The sequence below is a fragment of the Podarcis erhardii genome (assembly GCF_964252035.2).
Source record: "Podarcis erhardii genome assembly, chromosome: 6".
In the NCBI taxonomy this organism is placed as follows: domain Eukaryota; kingdom Metazoa; phylum Chordata; class Lepidosauria; order Squamata; family Lacertidae; genus Podarcis; species Podarcis erhardii.
The window spans coordinates 45,259,111-45,282,012 of NC_138510.1; the positions used below are offsets into that span (position 1 = coordinate 45,259,111).

Consider the following 22,902-nt stretch of genomic DNA (forward strand, 5'->3'; position numbering starts at 1 on the left):
CCGCTGAATTCATCCTGAGTCAAGAAGTGTGCTAACTCACGCAAATAATCGGCAGCTCCGTTGGTTGTGAGCATTGCATCAATTCTGATGCCTGGCCAAGCAGGGATACTTAATATCCAAGCCCCTTTCTTTCTTAGAGCAATTAAGTTAAAAGTGGGGGGGGGGGGTGTAATTAGGAAAACATCTTTTTATAGTTAAAGAAATAAGGGGGTTTTAGTTTTAAAGTTAAAGAAATAAGGAGACTGTGCAGCATAACATTGATTTCTATGAGTAAAGTTTTCTCCCACTTCCCCTATGCTCCAGAACTGCGGGCAGATGTTTGTGTGAATCTAAAGCAGAGGTTTGCTATATGAGGATTCAGAGCGCAAGAGAGAAACAAAAATGAAGTATGCAATAGATGGAGAGGCAGCCTTTTGGATGCTAATCCTTTTGCCTGCCTTAGGGATGCTGTTTCCATGCAGCCATTTCCGTGTTTCCTGGAGATACGCATCTGAGCCAAAGAGAGGTTTTGAAAGCTGTGTTCAAGGCGAATAATAATAGTAATGCTACTTCTAACAATAAATGTACAGAGCACTCTCGTTTCGTTCACACAGACTCCTTAAAATAGCTGGAGAAAACTGAACATCTCTTTGGTGGAGGAGAGTTCAGTTATATCAGCTGGGTTGCATCCTGCTACTTTTATACATTAAGAACTCACAGCGCTAAGTAGCACACAGTTAATGGAAAAGTTCTACATTAAAATATGAGAGATCAAGGAAGTTGTAGGAAAGCAATCATATGGCTATATAAAAAGCTACAGATGTAAGTGCTGAAAAATAAAACTGATACCCAAATCCTCCCAACTCTATATCTAAAAGTGACTGTGTGAGACACAGTGGACAATCTTAAAAGCATTTCAGATCCTTGAGGAAAAGTGTGGGTGCATTTGTATGTGTCATACAAGCACAAACACTAGCTTCTGCCTGTATTTACAAAAATAAATGCAGGATCACTTCTTTTCTTGCTCAGAGCTTTAGTTCTATGCATTTATCTATGTTAGGGATCAAAGAAGGTGCCTCCCAAGGTTCTGCTCAAACAACATTTGTTTTCATTTACAGTGAAATCATGTGAAAGAAGTGAGAAAAATAATACAGCATGCTTTTAAACAAGTGAAGAGAGCTCCCCTTTAGTGCCTTATAAAAGGAAACTGAGACCCCATTCACATGCAGTGTTATCCTTGGCCCTCTTCCCCACACTTGCACTGTAGGAAATGGCACACACACAGGAAAAACTATTCACTGTAGTTTGAAAGTAATGAAGTGAATCCGGTTTTTAATACCTGCATAAAAAATGAATGCAAGACGTTCAGGAAAAGCATCTGGTGCAGGGTTGAGATTAATCTAGACATGGAAAGGCATATACTAAAGCACATACAGTCACTCAATTTCCAATTAGACTTCTCTCATCTTTAAACTCCATCAGAGCAATGGGGCTTGGGTATTTTATTTTAGAAGGATTATGCCCCTGTTCACTTTCTTTACAATATACCAGGACTCGAATATAATGTGCTGTCTCTGCTGCATACAAATCTATTCCTTTCAGTAAGCCCAAAACAACATTAAAGCTTGCTGACTGCTAGCTATTTAAGTAGAACAAATATTGTCCACCCACTTTGAGACATTAATTTTCCCTATGAAAAACAGTGCATGTCAAACCTCCAGGAGCATTTGGTGCAACTTTAAGGCTCGTGATCATGGCTACCTTCAGGATCCTGGTTCCAGATATCTCTGAAGATCAGTTGCTGGGAATCACAAGCAGGAGAGTGCTAATTCACTCATCTCATGCTTGTCAGCTTCTAGGTTAGAGGTATTATGGTTTCAATCTGGAATCCTTTTCTGAAAATAAAATTTTCAGAATTTTGGGGACTGTTATCTTACCTGCACTGCAGACAAAATCTGCAACACTGCTCAAGTCTCTGGTAAAAGTTCACACTTTGTCCTAAGCTGGCATCAGTTATAAAGTACACAATCCTAACACTTAACAATATTTCTCATTGAAATCAATGAAAGTTACCTTTAAACAAGATGCTTCAAATCAGGCTGCAAGTGTTCCACATGGTTACTGCGCCTATAACGCTTTATCCAGATCTCTGAAAATCCCATATTCATACAACTGTGTTTTTGTTGCAACACCCTGCATTCCGAAGATGGCAGGGGGATTTGTTTCCTGTGGAATTAGCACTCGCTTAAAAGCCTCACCCATTTCAGCAGATGAAAGCAAGACCAGCCTCATCCTAAGTAAAGCTAACACAGCAACTCGGAAAGCAGCTGTTAGCAGTAGTAAGTAATCAAAACAGAGTGAAGGAAGCAGAGAGCAGCACAAACACAAAGGAACATTGTGCCCATAAGGCGATTCAGGGGTTGGCTCCAAGGACACAAGATGAAAGGGTGTATTTTTTTAATTGACTATATAAAATGAGTGGGGAAGGGAAGCTTTCTGCTACTGTCAGCTAGCAGCATTAGGATAACAATTGTGAAAATGCTCCAGGGAGGCTCACTCAAGTTCCCAACAGACTGAGCCCACATCACCAACATTGTGACCAGGACAAGATCTCATTTAAGAGCATTAGCGTTGAGAACATTCCTCCTTCATTCTGTCTGAGATTTTTTTTTTTCCTGTCTGAGATTTTATCTGCTCTCTCAGGCTGTCTCTCTCTCTCTCTCTCTCTCTCTCTCTCTCTCTCTCTCTCTCTCTCACACACACACACACACACACACACACACACGTCTTTGGCAGATAGGAAACTGAAGCCACAATCAGCATTTCTACTGTCAAAAGAAAGGTGGTGGGAGTAATCTGCTCATGCCACTAGTAAAAACAAAATAAAGCGCAGGTGCACAAATTCATGCTAAATAACTGTGTGGTCTCTCTTCAATAACTTTAGCAGCCTAGCTAAGCAACTTTTGCATACGTTCAATTGCTGGATTTTGACTCACTACCTCCTTGAAGTTCTACACAAAAAGAGAATATGTGTATTTGTGGCTCTTACTGTCTCTTCCCAGTTTTCTCCTCCTAGTTACTGAAGAGGATATGCTATGCATATTCCATATGTCAGCTGAATATTTGATTTATTGTATTTCCATGCTGCTTTTCATTCAAATGAATCTTAAAGCGGCTTACAAACAATAAATAACAATGACATAATAAAAACCACAACTGCAGCATAAATGATATAAAATAATTAACAAATCATCTCTAAAACAATTACATTCTATAAAACACTATTAACAGAGCAGCAACTAAAAAATTAAGCTAACATCACAATGACAGCAAAAGGCATATTATATGATTAACAATCAATACAGCATTTATAATCTATAAAACAATATTAACAACATTAACAAAAAAGCAACTTAAAAAACAAGCTAAGCACTGCTAGGTTCAAGAAGACACTCTGCATGCCTCCATGATTCATGATCTTTCATTTTATTTAGTTCATTAAAATACACATAAAATACCCATAATGCCCACTGTTAAGCTGGCTCAGCCAGATGCTGTGCTGGCTGGGGTCCTCAGGTTGTGGACCATGATGGAGATGGTGGGACTCTTGGGCCTACTGCCAGTGGAAAGGTGGATACTGACTCTGGGTAGCCTGCCCACATCAATAATCAGGGGGTTCACTCCTACTTGAGGAAGCCTGAGACAAGCCTGTCCCTTGGGGTAGCAAATCACAACTGCATTCAGTGCAGAGACCAACAAGGAGGTCCAGCAGTGTCTCCATGCTCAGGATGCTCATGCTGCAGCCCATCCACCAGCAGCTGCTCCAACTTCTTCAGCCGCAACTTGGCCAACAAATGCTAAACTTGGTTCATGTACGCAACCAGCCCTGGGTGTTGGCAGCCGCCTTTCTTGCCATTGCATTTAATCTTTGGTCTGAAGGTTCAGCTATTTTTTTTTTGTAAAAAAAACTTCATTATTGTGATGGGATAATGAGCTGCTTGTGCGTAAAGCTTGATCCCTCTGGGGTTTGGTTGGTCATCCCAACCTAGGCACTAACGGAGCTCCCCAAAGCATGACTCCGTTAGTCGCTGGTAGAATCTGACAGTGGGCGTCTACGGAACCTACGCCAACATAAAAGCTGTTTGACAGACATGCGCTTTCGTGACTCTCTGCGTGACAGTTTCCGGCGCAGGGTGGGAGTTCCTAACGGGGGTCTTGTTACCTCTTCGCTGTCGTCACTGGAAGTATCCCAGAGCCTCCCCTCCGCTGTGACTCCTGCACTCCCCCTGCTGGTTCCTTCTGCTGCAGATTCTCTCCTATTCTCATGGAACTTATCCACCACCTCTCTCTCCGATGGCAGTTCCCTGACATCCACCTCCCCCCCAGGGCCCCCTTCACCCCCTCCCGCCTCCTCTCCCACTGGCGGTGAGGACGGAAAGCCCCTGAAGGAACTCTCCTCGTCGTCCGAGGATTCAAACACTTCTAGCCACGGCGTACCGTCTCTCTCCCCGTCTTCCTCTTCTTCGTCTGAGTCGGCTTCCTCACCCACCCCTGACTCAGGGAACCCTTCAAACTCTCCTTCCTCATCGGTGGTACCAAAGTGTTCCCTTCTAAATCGTGCCACGGGTTGCGGTTTTCTTGGGAAACGCTGATGAAATGTTTCTATTAAAACCTCGTCATTGACTACCTCTGCTGGTACCCAAGTGTTTTCCGACTCTACTTCCCCCTCCCATTCTACCAGATATTCCACCTGATTCCCCTTCCACCTGGAATCAATGATTCCTGCCACGTTCATGTCGCGCTCTCTCTCTTCTATCACGGGCGTTTGGGTGGCCTCTCTCTCATGCTCCCCCCACTCACGTCCCTCTCGGTACGGCGACAGTAATGACCTGTGAAATACTGGGTGTAACTTCATGTGACTGGGCAGCCTGAGTTTGAATGCTACTGGGTTGACCTGCTGTATGACCTCAAAGGGTCCCAATCTTTTGGGTCTCAATTTCTTACACCCTCCTTTGAACGGTAGTCCTTGGGTGGATAACCACACCCGGTCCCCCACCCTTATGGTTTCACCTTCCCTCCTATTTTTGTCTGCTTGCTTCTTATATTCTTCCTTGGCTTTCTCTAAGTTAAGTTGAAGCTGACGGTGGATCGCTTCCATCTCTTCAAAAAAATATTCCGCCGCCGGCACGCTCCACCTCTCCCCTCCCTCTCCTGGGAATGCCCGGGGGTGACACCCATAATTTGCCAGAAAGGGACTCATCCCTGTGGACACGTTCTCCGCGTTGTTGTAGGCAAATTCTGCTAGAGGTAACTTATCCACCCAATCATTTTCTCTGTCTTTTACATAACACCTCAGGTATTGTTGTAAAATCCCATTTGCCCTTTCCGCTTGCCCATTGGTTTCTGGGTGCCGAGCAGTTGAGAAATTGAGTTCTACGTGTAATAAGCTCATCAGTTTCCTCCAGAACCTGGAAGTAAATTGTTTCCCTCTGTCGCTTAAAACCCTCAAGGGGGCGCCATGCAACCTAAAAATATGTTCTACAAACAACTTGGCGGTTTCCTCCGCTGTGACTGCATGTGAACAAGCTATAAAATGACACATCTTGGTTAATAGATCTACCACCACCATGACAGCTGTTTTGCCTTTGGATTTTGGCAGGTCCGTCATAAAATCTATGGATACTGCCTCCCATGGCCTTTCGGGCGTGGGTAAGGGTTGTAATAGCCCCGCTGGCGCCACCCTCTCTCCTTTTGCTCGCTGGCACCTGACGCAACCCCTGACATATTCCCGTACGTCCTCCCTCACCTTGGGCCACCAAAACTCCCTGGTAACCAACCACATGGTTTTGTGCTGTCCAAAATGTCCCGCGGTGGGGCTGTCATGCAACTGCTTGAGTACTCTGCCCCTCAGTTCCCCGTCGGGTATGTACAGTGCCCCTTTGTAATACAACGCCCCGTTCTTTTCTTCAAACCCCCCTGTGTTCTCCTCTGCCCTCCGGAGCTCTCTGAGTTTCCCTTGGGCGTATTCATCGTTCTCAGTACCCTCTATCAGTTCCCTCTGCCCCACCAATGCCGCCCCACACACCCAGCGGTCTTCAGGGATTACATGCCTTGCCTCGGGCGCTCCCTCCCCCTCTAAGTACTCAGGTTTCCTGGAAAGAGCGTCCGCCCTCACGTTCTCGGATCCGGGCACGTAACGAATCTCAAAGTGGAATTTGGAGAACTCCTGGGCCCATCGTACTTGTCTCTGGTTCAGCACTCGGGCTGTTCTCCAATATTCCAGATTTTTGTGGTCAGTTCGGACTTGAACCTTGTGCTGCGCCCCAATCAGCAAGTGCCGCCATTTCCGGAAGGCTTCATGAATGGCGAGCAGTTCTCGGTCGTATACTGTGTAGTTCCTCTCGGACTTGTTCAACTTCCGCGAGAAGAATGCACACGGTCTCCATTCAGACGTATCTTTTCCTGGCTGGAGAAGAACGGCCCCCACCGCTCGGTCTGACGCGTCAGTCTCCACTCTCATTGGTTGTTGTAGATCCACATGCAACAGTTGCTCTTCCGACGCAAACGCCTGCTTTAAGCGTTCGAACGCCCGCTGCGCTTCTTCCGTCCAAACAAATTTCTTTTTGCTACTAAGACAATCCGTGATAGGCGCTGTCAAATGGGCAAAGTTCTTGATGAACTTCCTATAGAAGTTTCCGAAGCCCAGGAACCTTTGCACGTCCTTCTTGGTCTTTGGTGTTTTCCATTCCAGTACCGCTTGAACCTTGCTGGGATCCATGGCCAACCCCTTGTCAGACAACCGGTACCCCAGGAATTCCACCTCCCTGGTATGAAACTGACACTTCTCCAGTTTCACCCACAGCCGATTTTCTCGCAACTTGCTCAGTACCTCTCTTACATCTCGCACATGCTGCTCCTCATTCGCTGAGTACACCAGGACGTCATCTAAGAACGCTACGCAGTTCTTGTAGAGCAGTGGCCCCAGGACGTGATTCATGAATGATTGAAAGCAGGCGGAGCCCGCTTGTAATCCGAAAGGCATAACTAAATACTCAAAAGCCCCCAAGGGGGTGAACATAGTGGTCTTCCACTCATCCCCCTTTCTCACACGTATCAAATTATATGCCCCCCTAAGGTCCAGCTTGGTAAAAATTTTCCCTTTTCTCACCTGTGTCAGAATGTCATCAATTCTAGGCATAGGGAAAGTCACTGGTTCTGACACTGCATTTAGGCTTCTGAAGTCACATACAAGCCTCGGTTTGCCCGTGTGTTTTTTGTCCACAAAGAACACTGGGCTGCCCCCCACCGCTCGTGACTCTCTGATGAAACCTCGCTTGAGATTCTTGTCAATGAACTCCCTTAACTCCTGCATTTCACTATCTGACATTGCATACAGCTTGCCCACTGGCAATTGTGCTCCTGGGAGTAAGTTAATTTGACAGTCAAAGGGTCTGTGCGGGGGCAGTCTATCTGCTTCCTTTTCGCTAAAGACGTCAATCAAGTCAGCATATTGTGGTGGCACCTTGCCCTTGCCCATCACTTCCACCCCTGCTAGAGTGGCCCTGGCCCCTGCCTGAACCTCTCCCTCTTTGCAGTGTTCTAGGCAATGTGCTGATCCAAAGGAAACCACTCTCTGATGCCAGCCTACTAGAGGATCGTGTAGTGCTAGCCAGCTCATTCCCAAAATAATGGGAGCTCCTCCCAAAGTGGCTACGTTAAACGCTATCAGTTCTGTGTGTCTTGCCACCCTCATTACCATTGGAACAGTCTGCTGGCTCACTTCTCCTCCCAACAGTTCCCTCCCATCAATCGTGGTAACCTGCAAAGGCTTACTTAATGGGATAGTCTGTATCTGGTGTTCAGCTGCAAACTCCTTACTCATGAAATTACAGGAGCTGCCTGAATCCAATAGCGCTTTTATCTTTAGTGGGTGTCCATTGGACAGTTCCAGCAACACCTCTATCACAAGCGCTGGTCTTGGAGGTTCCGGCGTGGGCACATTCACTTCTCCTCTGCCTGACTGCGGTGCCCTGATGCTGGCAGCCAGGCGTTGGCTTTTACTTGCTCGCTGCTTGTTTCTCCTTCCTCCTTCCCCCCAACAGTTCCCGCCATTCCTTGCCATTCCTTCCTTTGCGGACAGACTCTGGCAAAGTGACCTGGCTGTTGGCAGAGATAACATCTCTTGGCGCCCTTCTTCAAACAGCATTTGAATAGGTTCACTCGCAAGGTCCCACCCCAGTCTATGAATCAGCATGCTGAACTCAGTCCAGTACTCACGTACAGATCGGCTCCCCTGTTTACACGCCATTAACTGCCTCCGCACCACCCCTTGCTCAATCTCACTGGAAAACATCAAGTCCATGGCGCGAAAAAACTTCATAGTGTCCTTTAAGATTTCATTATTGGCTGCCATCAGGGGCCGCACCCAGTCCCTCGCCCCTCCCTCTAGATGGCCGATCACGTACGCCACTCTAGAGTTCTCATCAGGGAAGTCATCAAACAGTAGGTTAAGAGCATATTGCATCTCTGTCCTAAAGGCTTGATAGTTCCTGGGATCCCCCCCAAATTTCTGCACCAATCCAGGCACCTTTCTGGCAAGTGGGGTGGGTTTCCCTTTATCCGCATCTTGAGCCCTCCTCTCCTCGAGCCTCGCCGTTTGCAGCGCGAGCTGGACCTCCAACGCCCTGTACCTGTCTTCCAGGCTTGGACCTCCTCCAGCCCCAGCTCCTGCACCTCCGGTTCCAGCTGGTTCGCTCATGATGCCCTCTGCTTGCACAAGCTGCTTTCAGAGACTGTCAGATTGCTGTGATGGGATAATGAGCTGCTTGTGCGTAAAGCTTGATCCCTCTGGGGTTTGGTTGGTCATCCCAACCTAGGCACTAACGGAGCTCCCCAAAGCATGACTCCGTTAGTCGCTGGTAGAATCTGACAGTGGGCGTCTACGGAACCTACGCCAACATAAAAGCTGTTTGACAGACATGCGCTTTCGTGACTCTCTGCGTGACAGTTTCCGGCGCAGGGTGGGAGTTCCTAACGGGGGTCTTGTTACCTCTTCGCTGTCGTCACTGGAAGTATCCCAGAGCCTCCCCTCCGCTGTGACTCCTGCACTCCCCCTGCTGGTTCCTTCTGCTGCAGATTCTCTCCTATTCTCATGGAACTTATCCACCACCTCTCTCTCCGATGGCAGTTCCCTGACAATTATGTAGAGCCTTCCCACTGCTCTTTGGCTATTGCTAATCTTGGACAGTACTTCCAAGTACTTCCTAGTAATCAGTTTGGCTGATTGCAACAGGTTACAGTGCTTCTGTCTCATCGTCTTCTTCTCTGCTTCCTTGGGCTATACTAGCTTCTGCTCAGGTCTCTATTCTCATTTCCTCCAGCTCCTGTTCCACTTCCCTGTAAACTGTAAGTTGGACTGAACAGCCAGCATTTGGCTCACCTTGAATTTCATGCCTAGATTACCTTTCATTGGAAAAGTCACTTGCCTTGTTGCTTGCCTTGTTGTCTTGTTTTCATTAACCACATTTCTAAAACTAAGAGGTAGTACAGAAATGTTTATATAAATAATGTGCACAATCCCTAGTCTGGAACACAATGAGACTTTCCCTTGAGAGAAACCCTGATTCCAATTCCTTCCATATTGACACCAGGCTGGCTTTGCTAAATACTGAAAGCTGAATTTTGAGGAGTGCGGCCACCTTATTTTTTATTTTTTATTATTGTATACCGCCCTATACCCAGAAGTCTTACTCCTATGACTTTAGCAGCAACACACAAACATATTTAAAGAGCTGATTAAGTTCATGCCAGGAAAAGTTACACCTGCTTAACTGTTCACATCCAACTGTTTCTAAAAGCACTGGAGCAAGGCCAGTAAAAAGGTTACTGGGTCTTTCCTGCTTATCCTCCTGCGGTCAGCCATCTCCTTCTTCCTCTGAGTGGAACTTTCCTCCAAGTTGAAAAAAATAAGTGTAGACTTGGCTTCAGCAAGGCAGTGTTTGAGTATGGCCTGCCTATGGTGGTGCCATTTTGCATACTTCACAGTATTACACAGCTCAAGTTATTGTGACACATGTACATTTTCTGTCTCTGAGTATAAACCTCATGAGAAGAAAATTTAGCAAAGTGGGGCGGTGGTGAGAGGACAATAATCTCTACAATGTTTACAAGTGCAGTAGGTGATAAGAGACTGGTGACCCTCTGAGGCTGATCATGTTTTCAAACCAAATCCCCACAACTGATTTTCTGGTCAGCAATCTAATCACTCCCTCCACTAGCAAACTCAGATTCTGAGTTTTTGTGCAAAGTCACATGCTTTATTCACTACATCTATGCGTGCCCAGGCAAGATGTATCTTATGGGAAATAACACAGAAGTTACATAGCTAAAATGTAGCATGGAATGTTTCTTCTAGTGTGCCGCTTTTAATCACCATTTGCACAGGAGTATTTTAGAATCTGCCCAGTTTACAGTTTCAGGATTTGCTGGCCACCTCTGCAGAAATTCATTTCTCACATGAAATGCTTAACATGCTTTTCGTGATCCTTCTGCTTCACACAGGAGCCTTTTAGCACTGTCTCCTACTGCTCTTTACCAGGGCAGTCCCTATATCCTGGTACCTTACCTGCCCCATTTTTGCTTTCGGATAAGATGATGGAAAAAGAGCTGTGGCTCAGTGGTACGGATCTACTTTGCATGCAGAAGATCCCAGACCCAGATTGGCTTCAGTAATGTTGTCCCATCATTGCCCCACTGAAGTGAATAGAACCCAGTGGTAAGCACCAATCAGTCTAGGGGACAGTGACATGTTTCAGGTTGCTACAACAGTAGTCTAAAATACATGTAACCCCCCTGTAGACTTAAATGCCAAAAGTTCTGAACTGAACTTGCTTTTTCAAAAATATACTTTTTAAAGTGCTTATGATCTGTTTTTGGATTTCCTGGTGGACTAGCAGCTGTTAACAATGCCCTCTACTCAAGTGGCACAGTGTTTTGTGAAATAACTTACTATTAAATTATTCAGCTCTTCAAACATCTGGCATGACAGTATGCCTGCATTTTTCTCACCCTATAAAATTAGCACACACTGCTAATTTTAAGTATGGATTGAGTCCATTTAAATCTTTAAATTTGTGGTTACAATATCTGGCATCAGTACACATTTTATTTTTATAAGGTAATTTGCCAATTGAATGTTTCTGTCCAGGGATCTGCACTAATCCAGCTGGATCCAATTTCCTCCTTTCCCCCCAATAAATTGCATATTTTTGTTACAACACTTGATCCAACCAACAGAACACCCTTTTCACATTATACGTTGCATTTATATAGCACGTATCAAGCATTCAAAGCCTTTCATGCACATCAGCTCAGGAGTCCTTAAAACTTCCCAGTATAGTAGGCTAGCACTATTCTCTTTATTGCAGAAGGAGAGACAAAGAGAAAACAGAGGGTTCCCCTATCGCTCAGGTGAGAATTCAAACTAGAGACTTACTGCATTAGAATAGCCTTCTTAAGACATTCTACTTGTGTGCAGATAACAACATGCAAGTGGGGATGAGAATGCTAAGTTTTGATTGCCCTGTCCATATTTCCATCTACAAGGGTAATATTCTTAAAAAGCTGTGGGGTGGGGTTTTTTTTAATGCTGAAAAAATTGGAGTGCTAAATCATGTAGGAAGCTTCCATGAGTACATGAGGCTTTCTGCTTCAGGTAGCAGCTCATGGAGGCAAGAAGGATGGCAATGGCAGGAGCTTAACACATTTGTCACTCCCTTGTTGCTTTTACAGCAAGAGTAGAACACCTGGAGGGGGATAGTAGCATGAGGCATTACTCCTCAAACTAAATGGAGTACTACTTCCACTATGCCATTCTTACAACAACGCCTTACATCTCTTTGTCTCACATGCATTTTACACGATTTCCCTTTTAACCTATAAAGGGAATATCTTTAAAAGCATCCCTTCATAAGGTATTTCTTATGACCAGCACCCATGGCAGATTGCGAGGTTAACAGTGGAGTCCTTGGAAACTCAGAAGAAGCAGCCCAAAGAGGAAGCCATAAAGGAAGGTGAATTAATGGAGAAGAGACACAATACAGTTAGGAAGGCCTGGTGAGCAGAACCTCGGTGCCCCAAAAGTTTGGGAATCAAATTTAGATTTTCAAAGACTACAGAGGAGCAAGCACCATTCTAGCAGGACATCTATTTCAGTTTGTACTCACTGCCATTAAAGTAAGGCCACATGTTAACAGTCCACTACCTGCTTTGTGTACACAAACATATGAGGCAGCAGCCAATTCCCAGAACTGAATTTACGAGGAAGGGTCAACAGCTAATGAGTTTATACATTGGTTTATGCCTAGGATTTATTTTTATTTAAGTTTTTCGGAAAAATAATAATTCCCATTTTTGTTTTTCCAAGTATATTATTTTCAGGTTTGTGTATGAGAGCAGCTGCCACTGTGCTCTTTTGGTACTGTCCCAGACCTTCTCAGGTGGCAAAGCATATCTCTTTGGCAGACAACCAATCATACTGGCTGTAAAACAGGAGGCGCTGCTAAGTGCATGCTACTGCTAGAGATAGCCAGATTGTCTGGAACGTTTCCCAAGGACATTAGACCATGGAACAACATCCCAAGGAATAGGCAAGTTATGGACAGGAGAAATAAATGAAGCCTACAGTGCTTGTATTATGGAATCTCATCTTAAGCTCAATGAATAAAGCTTCTCTGTACTGTACTGCAACTGGTAGAAGAAAAAATTAATAAAGCTCTACGCTCATTTCATTTCAGAGTACAAAGCCCCTAGAGAAATAAAAACGAATGATCCTGGTTATTTCCCAGGTAAAGTACTACTGCTGGGTGTGTGGGAATGTGTGCACACGCAAGATAAATAGATTGCAATCGGATGCAGAGGATTTTATTTATTTAAAAATATTTCTAGACTACTTTCTATTTAAAAATACTGAAGTGGTTTACAATATTAAAACATGAAAAAAAAAACATTTTTATATGCACACATATTAAAAATTCCAGGCTGTATGATCCAGTGTTAATGATCAGGAAATGCAGAACCAATAGGTGTGTTTTCAATAAATGCCAGCAGCATGGATGGCTCCCATTCAACAGTCTGAATCCAAGGATCCTGTAGTGCGGGGTGGTTAGGGTTAGGCTCTGCCCTTTTCCCCAGCTCTGTGCTTGTGTTATTCATGTATAGGTCATAGCTGTGTAGAGCAAGTGCCCCGATAAAGCATAGCCAGTGTTCGAAACTTCCATTGTTCTAGGCGCCTTTTGCAACAGGGAATTTCTTTAGCTCGAGCAGTTTCTGAGCTCTGGGTACAGTACTGAGCCTAAGATTTCAGATTAAAACTGCAGGAGGACCTTTTTCTGCCTCCCCACTTCCAGCTACTGTCTGAAGACTAGAGAAGAGACCCTCTTAAGGATATTAGGTGGGTGGGCAAGGGAAGGACTAGACTACATGAAAAATGAACATACAATTTTAGCTGCAGTTCATTCATTTTCAGCTTTGTATTCTTCTTATAAAAAAGCAGGCCTAGACATTCTGTTGTTGCACCCATAACCTAGGATTAAGGTGCCATTTAGCTCATAGCTTTCATATCTCAGTTTCTAAAACTGAGCATAGCCCTTCCATTTATACAGGATCTCATGCACTGGGCTTTCCTTACTGACAGCCACACACAACACACAGATCTGTTCCTGTCTTTTCACAGCCATTCAACAGAATGTGACCGTTCTGGAGGTCAAGCATCCTGTCCTTAGCTGCTAGTCCATGTCAGCTTAGCAACTATAAACAGACAAGATGGAAGCTTAAAATCACAATTGTCGTATCTGGCAACGTCCTTCCATTAAAGGAGTGTTTGCTCTGGCAAGTATTCCCATCACAACCTTCCTCTGGCGGCTTGTATCTGGTTCTCTAAATCATAAAGTCTTTGTGTTTGCCGCCTCATCCAGCCGACCAGCAGCAACAAACTGATCACTAGCGCCACTTGAAATAATAAAATCACCACAATAGGGTGGAGAACAATATTTAGTACTCCATTTGAACTTGGAGACCATCCAAGAAGCACCTCCCACCAAGCGTGGTCTCCAGCAGATTTAACTGTGGCTACAATCTGGGCAATCTCCCTATTGCTATGCAGAATCTCAAGTGCAGCATTTTCACCCAAGTCTTTGATTTTCAACAATTCCTGCTTCAGGGAGGGGTGAGAAAGCAGGTTTTTCAGAGTAGAAAGGCCAAGGCCTAGAGAAATAGGTGAGATTTCTCGATACAAAGAGGGGTAAGCCTTCATGTGCTGCACAGTCCAAACAGGTACCCGAAATTGGAAATCACAGCCTACAAGCACACTAATATTGCAAAAACAACGGTTAATATAAGGCAGCATAGGCTGGATAACCAGACCATTAATGATTACAAACTCACATGGCGTTCTTACACAAATACAGCCCTTCCCAGTATATACAACAGTAGAACTTTCTTCTTGGATTACATCAAAAGAGCAGCGGGAACTATTTACAAGCTGAGGAGAGAAGCATTCGTGGTGTTCTTCTAAACTGCTGTCATCACATACAAAGCCCAAGTTTTCCTTTTTCACACAACCTTGCACATTAACTGTTTGCCAGTCACCATTCCTCATCCGTGCCCACCTATTGGAGTCCCTGGAATACATGACCAAATCCTTGTCAATCTGGAATCCCAAGGGGACCACTGGATAGATTGGGATGATCTGGGTGGCTTCTACGGTTATTAAAAATAACCGCAGCATATTCTGGGCAGAATCATAAGATGCATTTAGCAACCTCCACCAAGCCTCCAAGGCTATTTCTCCTGAAGTGAGCTCTGGCCGAATTAAATTGCTCACCTCCATGGGAATGTTTCCCGCCTTGGCCTCTCGAATCATTCCCATGACTACATTCTGTGTGATTGCTTGTGCCTGTTCACATGCTAAAGCCAATGAAACATTGCTTTGGAGGGACTGGATTCCAGACACAATCAACATGCTGTCCTCTTCTAATATTGCTTCCCAGACTGGAAGCACTTTACTGATAGCTTGTGGTTGTTCTGTGAGCTGCAAGAGAGATTTGGTTAATGGGGCAGTCAGTTTCCCTATTTGTTTTGTGGAATATGAAAGTTTATTAGCCAAGACTTCTATGTTGGCTGCATCTATGAAAGAAAGACCTGCTCCTAGGGGCCCAAGCCAATCCATCAGTTCTCTTTTAACCCTTTCCCCATGATGTACTCCATCCCACATTTTAACCCACTCCATCCAACCTCTGTGGCTGACTCCGAGAAAGGGAGCACATTGAGGTGCTCTCTGTGACACATTCAAACCCTCAAAATGAATCCGCACCTCCTTTAGTGAGGTCTGGGGGTGCATGACAATTTGTTCAGGCTGATCTAATTTCAACACATGAGACCCAATGATGGGGTTGGTCAAATGGCGAAGTGGGAGGATGTCTGTGATCAGGGGATTAAATGTAAGAATTGTTTTGTTTTGAGAGCCAAATTCTACCCGGTATGAGCCTTGCTCACTTATTTCCTCTGTGATGGCAACAAAACCATAGAATTTAAACCTAATAGTGGACATTTGTTGGTCACAGTGTGTCCCCCTGATCGGCACCACCCAGTCTGGTGGCCCCTCTTTAATTAAGTCCATTCCATTTAATTCCCACTCCTGAGATTCCCAATTAACGATCAGGCGGGTGATGTTCTTTCCGGAGGGCGAAATCAAGGACAGCTGGAACTGATCTCCAGGAAACCTAGTGTTCTGGGTTCCAACAACAGTTCGCAGATGCAGCGGTGCACCAGGTTTCCATAAAGCAGCAGAAACGAGGGCAACATCACATGAACCATCCTGGATGCTGCTGCTTCCAGCTGAACGAGAATCCAGGTGTGTAGGCAAAGGTCGACAAGAAACAGGAATGCGAACACTTGAACTGGCCGTCTGCATGCTGTAACAAAAATGTCCAACTTCTCCACTGGTCTTGAGGGTGCAATTGGCTATGTCTCTCCAGTGGCAGCTGACTGAGTCTGAGACGGCATGGAACATGTAGAAGCTCTGGAACACTCCAGGGTTGGATCCATTGGCGTACAATCCATGCATGCGACAAAGCAACCTTGCTTCAGCTACTCCTCCTTTTGGCAGACAGGCCCACAACTTCACAGGGATGGCAGACACATTCGGGCTGGCAGAAACAACCATCCATCCGTTCCCCAGGAACAGCAGCAAAGGCAACAACATCCTGGAAAACACCTGAGAGAAAGAGAACAGAAAAAGGATCTCCGAAACCCCAGTTGCCTGGGTATGCATCACTACTGCAACTCCAGTTCTTTGATGAGGCATCACTGACAGGTGCAGTATCCATGAGAAAGAAAGGACTGCTGGTCCAAGTTAGCAATCAGAATGGCTACTAAGTGATGGACTGGATTCAGATTGAGACCAAGAATCCTGGGGGTATATATTTCTGCTCAGAAAACAGGTTATAACAAGGGACTAGTAGCCCACCTGGAATACATGCCAGTGGCACAAGCCAGCTAGCATATTTTACTTATTTTACTAGCTTTCTTCCAGAATCATCTTTTCCAGATTTAGTATCCAGAAATCAGGGGATTTCTAGTGACCCAAGATTAAGAGATGCTTGGCATCCCTGAAAAGAGAAGAGAAAGAAACCTTTTTATTTAGTTGTCTACACACTTGGCATTCAACATGGAAATTTTTGGCCGTAATGCTCAACAGACAGTCAAAGAATAGCAAACCAATTTCTACTTTAATTATGAAATTTAAAAACTTTCCACTTCTCCCAACACTGGAAACTTCCACTCTGCATATTCTAGGGCAGTTCAACAATTATCAGTGTTTAAATGCTTGTTTTTCTTTTCTTTTTTACTGAGATGGCAGGACAATCCAGAAGGTATTCTGGGCATGGGGATAGAGATTTATTCTATTTATTTAACAAAATTTAAATACTGCTTGCCTGTAAGAAAACCTCTAAGTGGTTTAAAGGGACCCCTGACCGTTAGGTCCAGTCACGGACGACTCTGGGGTTGCGGCGCTCATCGCTTTACTGGCCTCTAAGTGGTTTACGTAAGTATAAAATAAAGCATTAAACCTCAGTATAAGAACAGTTAAAATGGGTATTTAAAAACATGTAGAAGACTATCATAATCAACACTAGTAAAAAAGAGAGAAGATGCTTATGTAGCTTCTACATGTCTGAATAGGACTGCCGAAACAAAAATGTTTTCAGCAGATGGTGAAAATTACAGCGAAGGTACCTGCCTGATGTCAAGCAGGCAGGGAGTTTCAAAGTATAGGTGCTGCTACACAGGAAGAACAATTTCTTCTAAGTATTGAACAAGTATTATGTGGCACCATTAACGCTGCCAGTTCTGCAGATCAAAGCAGTTGAGGGAGCATATATGGAGTAAAGTGATCTTGCAAGTAAAATGGCCCCAAGCTGTTAAGGGCTTTATATCCTAATAGTTCGTAATTCCTCGAACTTGGCCTGGTAGCAAATGGGCAACTGGTGCAGAACTCAGAGCAAGGGTGTTATATGCAGACAGGGTTTCATTCCTGTCAGTAACTGTGCAGTATGGTAACTAATTGCAGCTTCTGGCTCAAGTGCATGGGAAGCCCCACAAAGACTGCATTGCAGTAATCCCATCTTGAAGTCACCAATGCTTGAACTACTGTGGCCAAGCTATCCTGGTTCAGGATTGGCTGTTGGTGTCACCCTAGTTGCAAAGTAAAGGGCACTTCTAGCAAATGAGGCTACCTGGACCTCCACTGGCAGAACAGGTTCCAGAAGCACCCCCAAACTGTGTACCTGCTCCTTCAGAGAGAGCGCATCCAGGGAAAGCAGTTGACTAATTTCTTGGACGAAAGAATCGTTCATCCACAGTATTTCTGTCATGCCAGGATTCAAGCTTAACATATTTTCCTTCACCCATCCTACCACTGGATCCAGGCACCAGTCCATGGCCCGCACCACCTGCCCTGATGCAGGTGTGATGGAGAAATAGAGTGAAGTGTCATTAGGATACTGATAACTCATTGCCCACAAACTCCTAATGATCGCTTCAAGCAGGTTCATGTAAATATTAAATATCACTGAGGAAAGAATAGTGTCATCCTGCGTCATGTAAGTGCAAAGGGCCACAAAGCACTCTCCCAAAAAGCATTGTCCTGTAAGTAGGACACAAACCATTGGAATACAGTGCCCTCCAATTCCCATTTGACAGTCTCAGTCCAGTAGGATACCATTGTCCATGATACTGAAAGTCAAAAACAGAGCGAAAAGTGAAAGCCAAGTTGCACTCCCCTTGTCCCACTCTTTGTAAAGGTTATCCATCAGGGCAACCAAGAGAGACTCAATCCCATGCCCAGGCCTGAACCCAGATTGAAACAGACCTAAATAATCCATGACATCCAATAATGCTTGCAGCTGCCCTACCAGAATTCTCTTCACTACCTTCCCCAATAAAGGTAGTTGCAACTGGTTGATATTCTAGTCCAAGGGGTTCAGGCCTGGCTTCCTCAGGAGAGGTTGCACCACAGCCTCTTTCAAGGGAATAGACACCATCCCCTTACGGACTTCAGTGCCAACCACACTCTGGCCCCAAGCAGTTAAACCCCCTCTGCTAGCTTTAATAAGCCAGGAGGGACAGGGATCAAGAGGATACATGGTCAGGCATATAGCCAGCACCTTGACTACATCAGCAGACTGCATCAGCTGAAACTGATCTCACAACACATCACTGACTATGGCATTGGGTATTTCATCTAGAACTGCAATAACTGCAGAATTAAGGTCACTCTGAAGTCAAGTGACTTTATCCTCAAAATATATAGCCAGTTGGTCACAGTAGGTCCTCTAATGCTCCAGAGGTCCTTCCCCCTCTGTGGAAGTCAGTAACCTCCAGAATGTTTGAAATAATTCCACTGGCCAGTGACTAGAGAATGCAATGCAAGCTGTGAATGCGCCTTCTTTGCAACTTGCATGCACTGCCACACGGTTGGCACAGTTACTGCACTAACCAGCGTTCAGTCAGCTTCCGAGTAAGACTTGTGTCACTTGCACTCTAGTCTTCATTCTGCTTGCTTCATAGCCCGAAGTTCTCTAGAATACCAAGGAGCTGCCCTGGCTCCATAACGCCATAGAGGATGCTCAGGAGCGATCATGTCAACTACTCATTTCATCTCGCTACTCCATAGTGAAACCAGGGCATCAACAGGATTGTCCAGACTGTTTAGGAATTCCTCAAGAATTCAGGAACTCCTTAAGTTCCATTAGTCACTGAGAGTGGGCCATCCAAACAGGCCTACTTTACTACTAATTACTACTAATGTTACAACCATGACAAGGGACTGAATTGCACCCCCCAAAAAAAAGTTTGACCTCTCCCTCATATCACTTGGGCTAAAGACAACATCAAAAGTGTGCCCTGCCTGATGTGTTGGACCAACGACCATTTAAAACAGTCCCATGGTGGCTCTGCCACTGGGCTACAGGGCAGTTGATGGACCACCTACCGTACATTCCCAGTTAGCCACTCAACTCCAGCTATACTTTCCCCTGCCCATCAACACTGAAACTGGGGGAACATATTCACAACTCCTTCCTACCTGCCCATCCAGACACATCCTGGCACCATCATCCAATGTCACACTATACAGCTGGGCAATTAGGGCCACAGATAATAAACAAAAGTGGGCACATCCCACACTTTCAGATGGAAGGTAGTAACTTCCTAACAACTCTCCTTATGCTGTCTTTCACTCACAGGGAACCCACCAAACCAAGTTTCTCCTCTTCCTGGCTTTCACAGGCCTGCTTTCCACATTCTCATTTTCAGTGTCCTAGAATCATAGAATTGTAGAGTTCGAAGGAACCCTAGTCCAACCCCCTGCAATGCAGGAATCCTAGCTGAGAAACCCTTAACATATCCTTGACCATCCAACCTCTGAGGTAGTCAATTCCGCTATCGAATAGCTCTTACCACCAGAAAGTTCTTTCTCATGTTTAGACAGAATCTCCCTTCCTGTAATTTGAATCCACTGCTTTGGGTCCTACCCCCTGAAGCAGCAGAAAACAAGTTTGTTCCATCTTCCATACAACAGCCCTTCAGATATTTGAAGATGGCTATCGTATCACCTCTCAATCTTCACTTCTCCAGGCTAAACATACCCAACTCCCTCAACCATTCCTCATAAGGCTTTGGGGGTACCCTGCCACAGTTGATCCTACTGCACACATCAGATTCTGCATCTACACTACAGCTATATTCACTCAACTAGCAGTCAAGCAGTACCACTCACTGCAATCAGCACAAACACTTTCTAACCTGAAAGCAGAGATCTAACAGGACAAAAACTGTGTAGACATCCTGTAGATACGATATTATTATGGTATCAACATGATTGTTCCACCCTCCTGTCAAAATCTCTTGTGGGGTTTCCAAGCACTTGCTGCTGCTGAAGGAAGCCACAGAGAAGCCTGCATTTTAAAATGCAGCCAGTGGTCCAGGGCTGCTGCAGCCTGTTCCAACTGTCTCTCTGCAGCTCACTTCCCTTCATCATACTATAATTCACAGTGCCACCTATCTATGCCCAATCAAACTTCAGGGTGATGGCATTCTTGCATATTTATGATATGTAAGCTATATTAAATTGTATTTATTATTTTCTCAATAAAACTGTATTTTGAATAAAAACCTGTAAATGGCCCTATAGACAGCAGGAAATTCTGATTTATTTCTGCCTTAAATGCTTGTTTCCTTACCTTCTTAGTCGCCCTTCTCCAATCTGTTATCCTCCAAAAGCTTCAGACTACAACTTCTTTCATTCTTGACTGTTGGTCATGCTGACGGGGGCTGACGGGAGTGAATTCAAAACACTGGAGGGCACACCAGGCTGAGGAAAGCTGTTCAATGCCATTAAACCCAGACTTACAGCAGAAGTCTAACCATGTCTACTCAGAAATAAGTCCAATTGACTTCAATGAAGCTTACACTCAGGTAATTTGGGTTAAGACTGTAGCCTTACTTTCTTTTGCAAGTGGCCAATGCTTTGTATTCTGAACGAAAGCCTATGCTGAAGTTTCATATAAGTTAATTTTATTTTTCAAGAACTTCCAGCCAGAAGCTAGTGGATGCCTCTCCCTCTCTGTTTTCCTAGGCACAGAGAGAAACTGCCACTCACACCAACAATTCAGCTTTGTACTAGTAGCATTGCAGTCTAGGCTGCACTCATCCAAGACAGCTGGAAAAGTGTTTAGCAACTCTTTTGCCCCCTCTACAGATGCCTTGAGATTGCTGACTGAACAGTGAGAAATCTGGAACTATGAACTTTACAGAGTTGCATTTTCTCACCTCATTTGCCAGTCACATATCAACACTTTCCTGTCTGGCACCCAAATACATTTTCAGTGTGCAAAACTAAAACACCTGCAGGTGAACAGATGGCCCTGCAACACTAAGACTATCAGACACTATGCCCATGAGAGAGTAAGAGTCATATCATTGTACACCAACAAACGATGGCACCAAGGCCAACAAGGCAGTGCTAAGTCATAACAAAATCTACCACACCATCCATTCTGCCAAGGACAAAGTCTCCTGAAGAGATCAGAACCAGAGGCTTCAGAGCAAGTTCCAAGGGCATCATGGCAGGTTCCCTTATCCCTGGAAAAGATTCCAGTTTAACAACAACATGGGTAAAAAAATAAGATGAAAACACTTATTAAAATTCCTGCCTCTTAAAATCTTAAATCTAACCACTGGAAGTCAACCCCCAAAAGGGTGATTTCCCAATGCTTCTCAAAAGTGCTGAAGCTTGATCAATCTCAAAATAACAGAATTTCCAAATTAATGTTGCAGCCACCAAGCACACCTTGCTTCCAAACAATCAAGAGGGCCTTCTTGGCTGATCTAAGATGTATCTTTATACTGTATTTTAAGATTACAGAAAATGTGAGGAGTCGTATATGTCTACTTATTTCAGAGTGAAGAAAGGAGAGAATCTCGAAAAGGTTAACTTCAGGCAGAGGTGCCTCCAACAGTAATTTGTCAAACTTTAAGAATACAGTGGTACCTCAGGTTAAGAACTTAATTTGTTCTGGAGGTCTGTTCTTAACCTGAAACTGTTCTTAACCTGAAGCACCACTTTAGGTAATGGGGCCTCCTACTGCCACTGTGCCGCCAGAGCACGATTTCTGTTCTCATCCTGAAGCAAAGTTCTTAACCCGAGGTATTATTTCTGGGTTAGCGGAGTCTGTAACCTGAAGCGTATGTAACCTGAGGTACCACTTTAGTGGCCATTTTTTCACAAGCATGAATTTAGAACTAATCCAGAATAACAAAACAAGTGAGGATTAGAATCTAGACCACACTTTACAGAGCAGTTGCTAGAAACCCCATCAGTAAAGAGGAAAAACAAGACAATGTCATAGGAACGTATTTTTTTCACAAGGAAGTTCAAAGCTCTGTGTAGAAACTTCTCTATGAGTCATTCATGAAGAAGGAACAAAGGCTTTCTATAGAAATCTAGAGATTTTTCCTGTGGAAATTTTAGCATGCTTACATCTAGGGGAAATTTTTGATGGTGAATACTTTAAATATATCTATATATATAAAATAAAGAAATGCATATTCAAGCCAACAATTCAAAAATTGCTCTTCTGGTAATAAGGGGTTTGGGGAGTTCCTTTTCCTTTATGCAACAAAGTGGGTTTGATGGAAAAACCCTCAAGTCTGGAGCATTTAATTGCAGTATTACAAAAGACAGGTCCAAACCTCCTCCAATCATAGCGGACTATAAATCTTGTCTCTTCAGAAGTAAGATGACTTTAGATAACACTGTGAGGATTAAAAACTGAGCAAACAACAGGAGACAATTCTGTTAAT

At 44.4% G+C, this 22,902-nt stretch overlaps 1 protein-coding gene across 4 annotated transcripts in view; it reads right to left on the bottom strand.

The window, feature by feature from the left end:
- Window positions 1-22,902, bottom strand: part of PPARD (peroxisome proliferator activated receptor delta) — a 52,304-nt gene that overhangs the window by 26,133 nt on the left and 3,269 nt on the right. The window contains exons 1-2 of one of the 4 annotated variants that reach the window (XR_014157363.1): window positions 9,176-20,387; window positions 3,089-3,947 (exon numbers count right to left, since the gene is read on the bottom strand). The exons of 1 other annotated variant lie outside the window; for it this stretch is intronic. The gene's annotated coding sequence lies outside the window, so the exon portion shown is untranslated. Of the gene's footprint in view, window positions 1-3,088; window positions 3,948-9,175; window positions 20,388-20,780; window positions 21,735-22,902 lie in introns of those variants that run through there. 2 more of the 4 variants (XM_081865371.1, XM_081865372.1) reach the window with 2 other exon arrangements.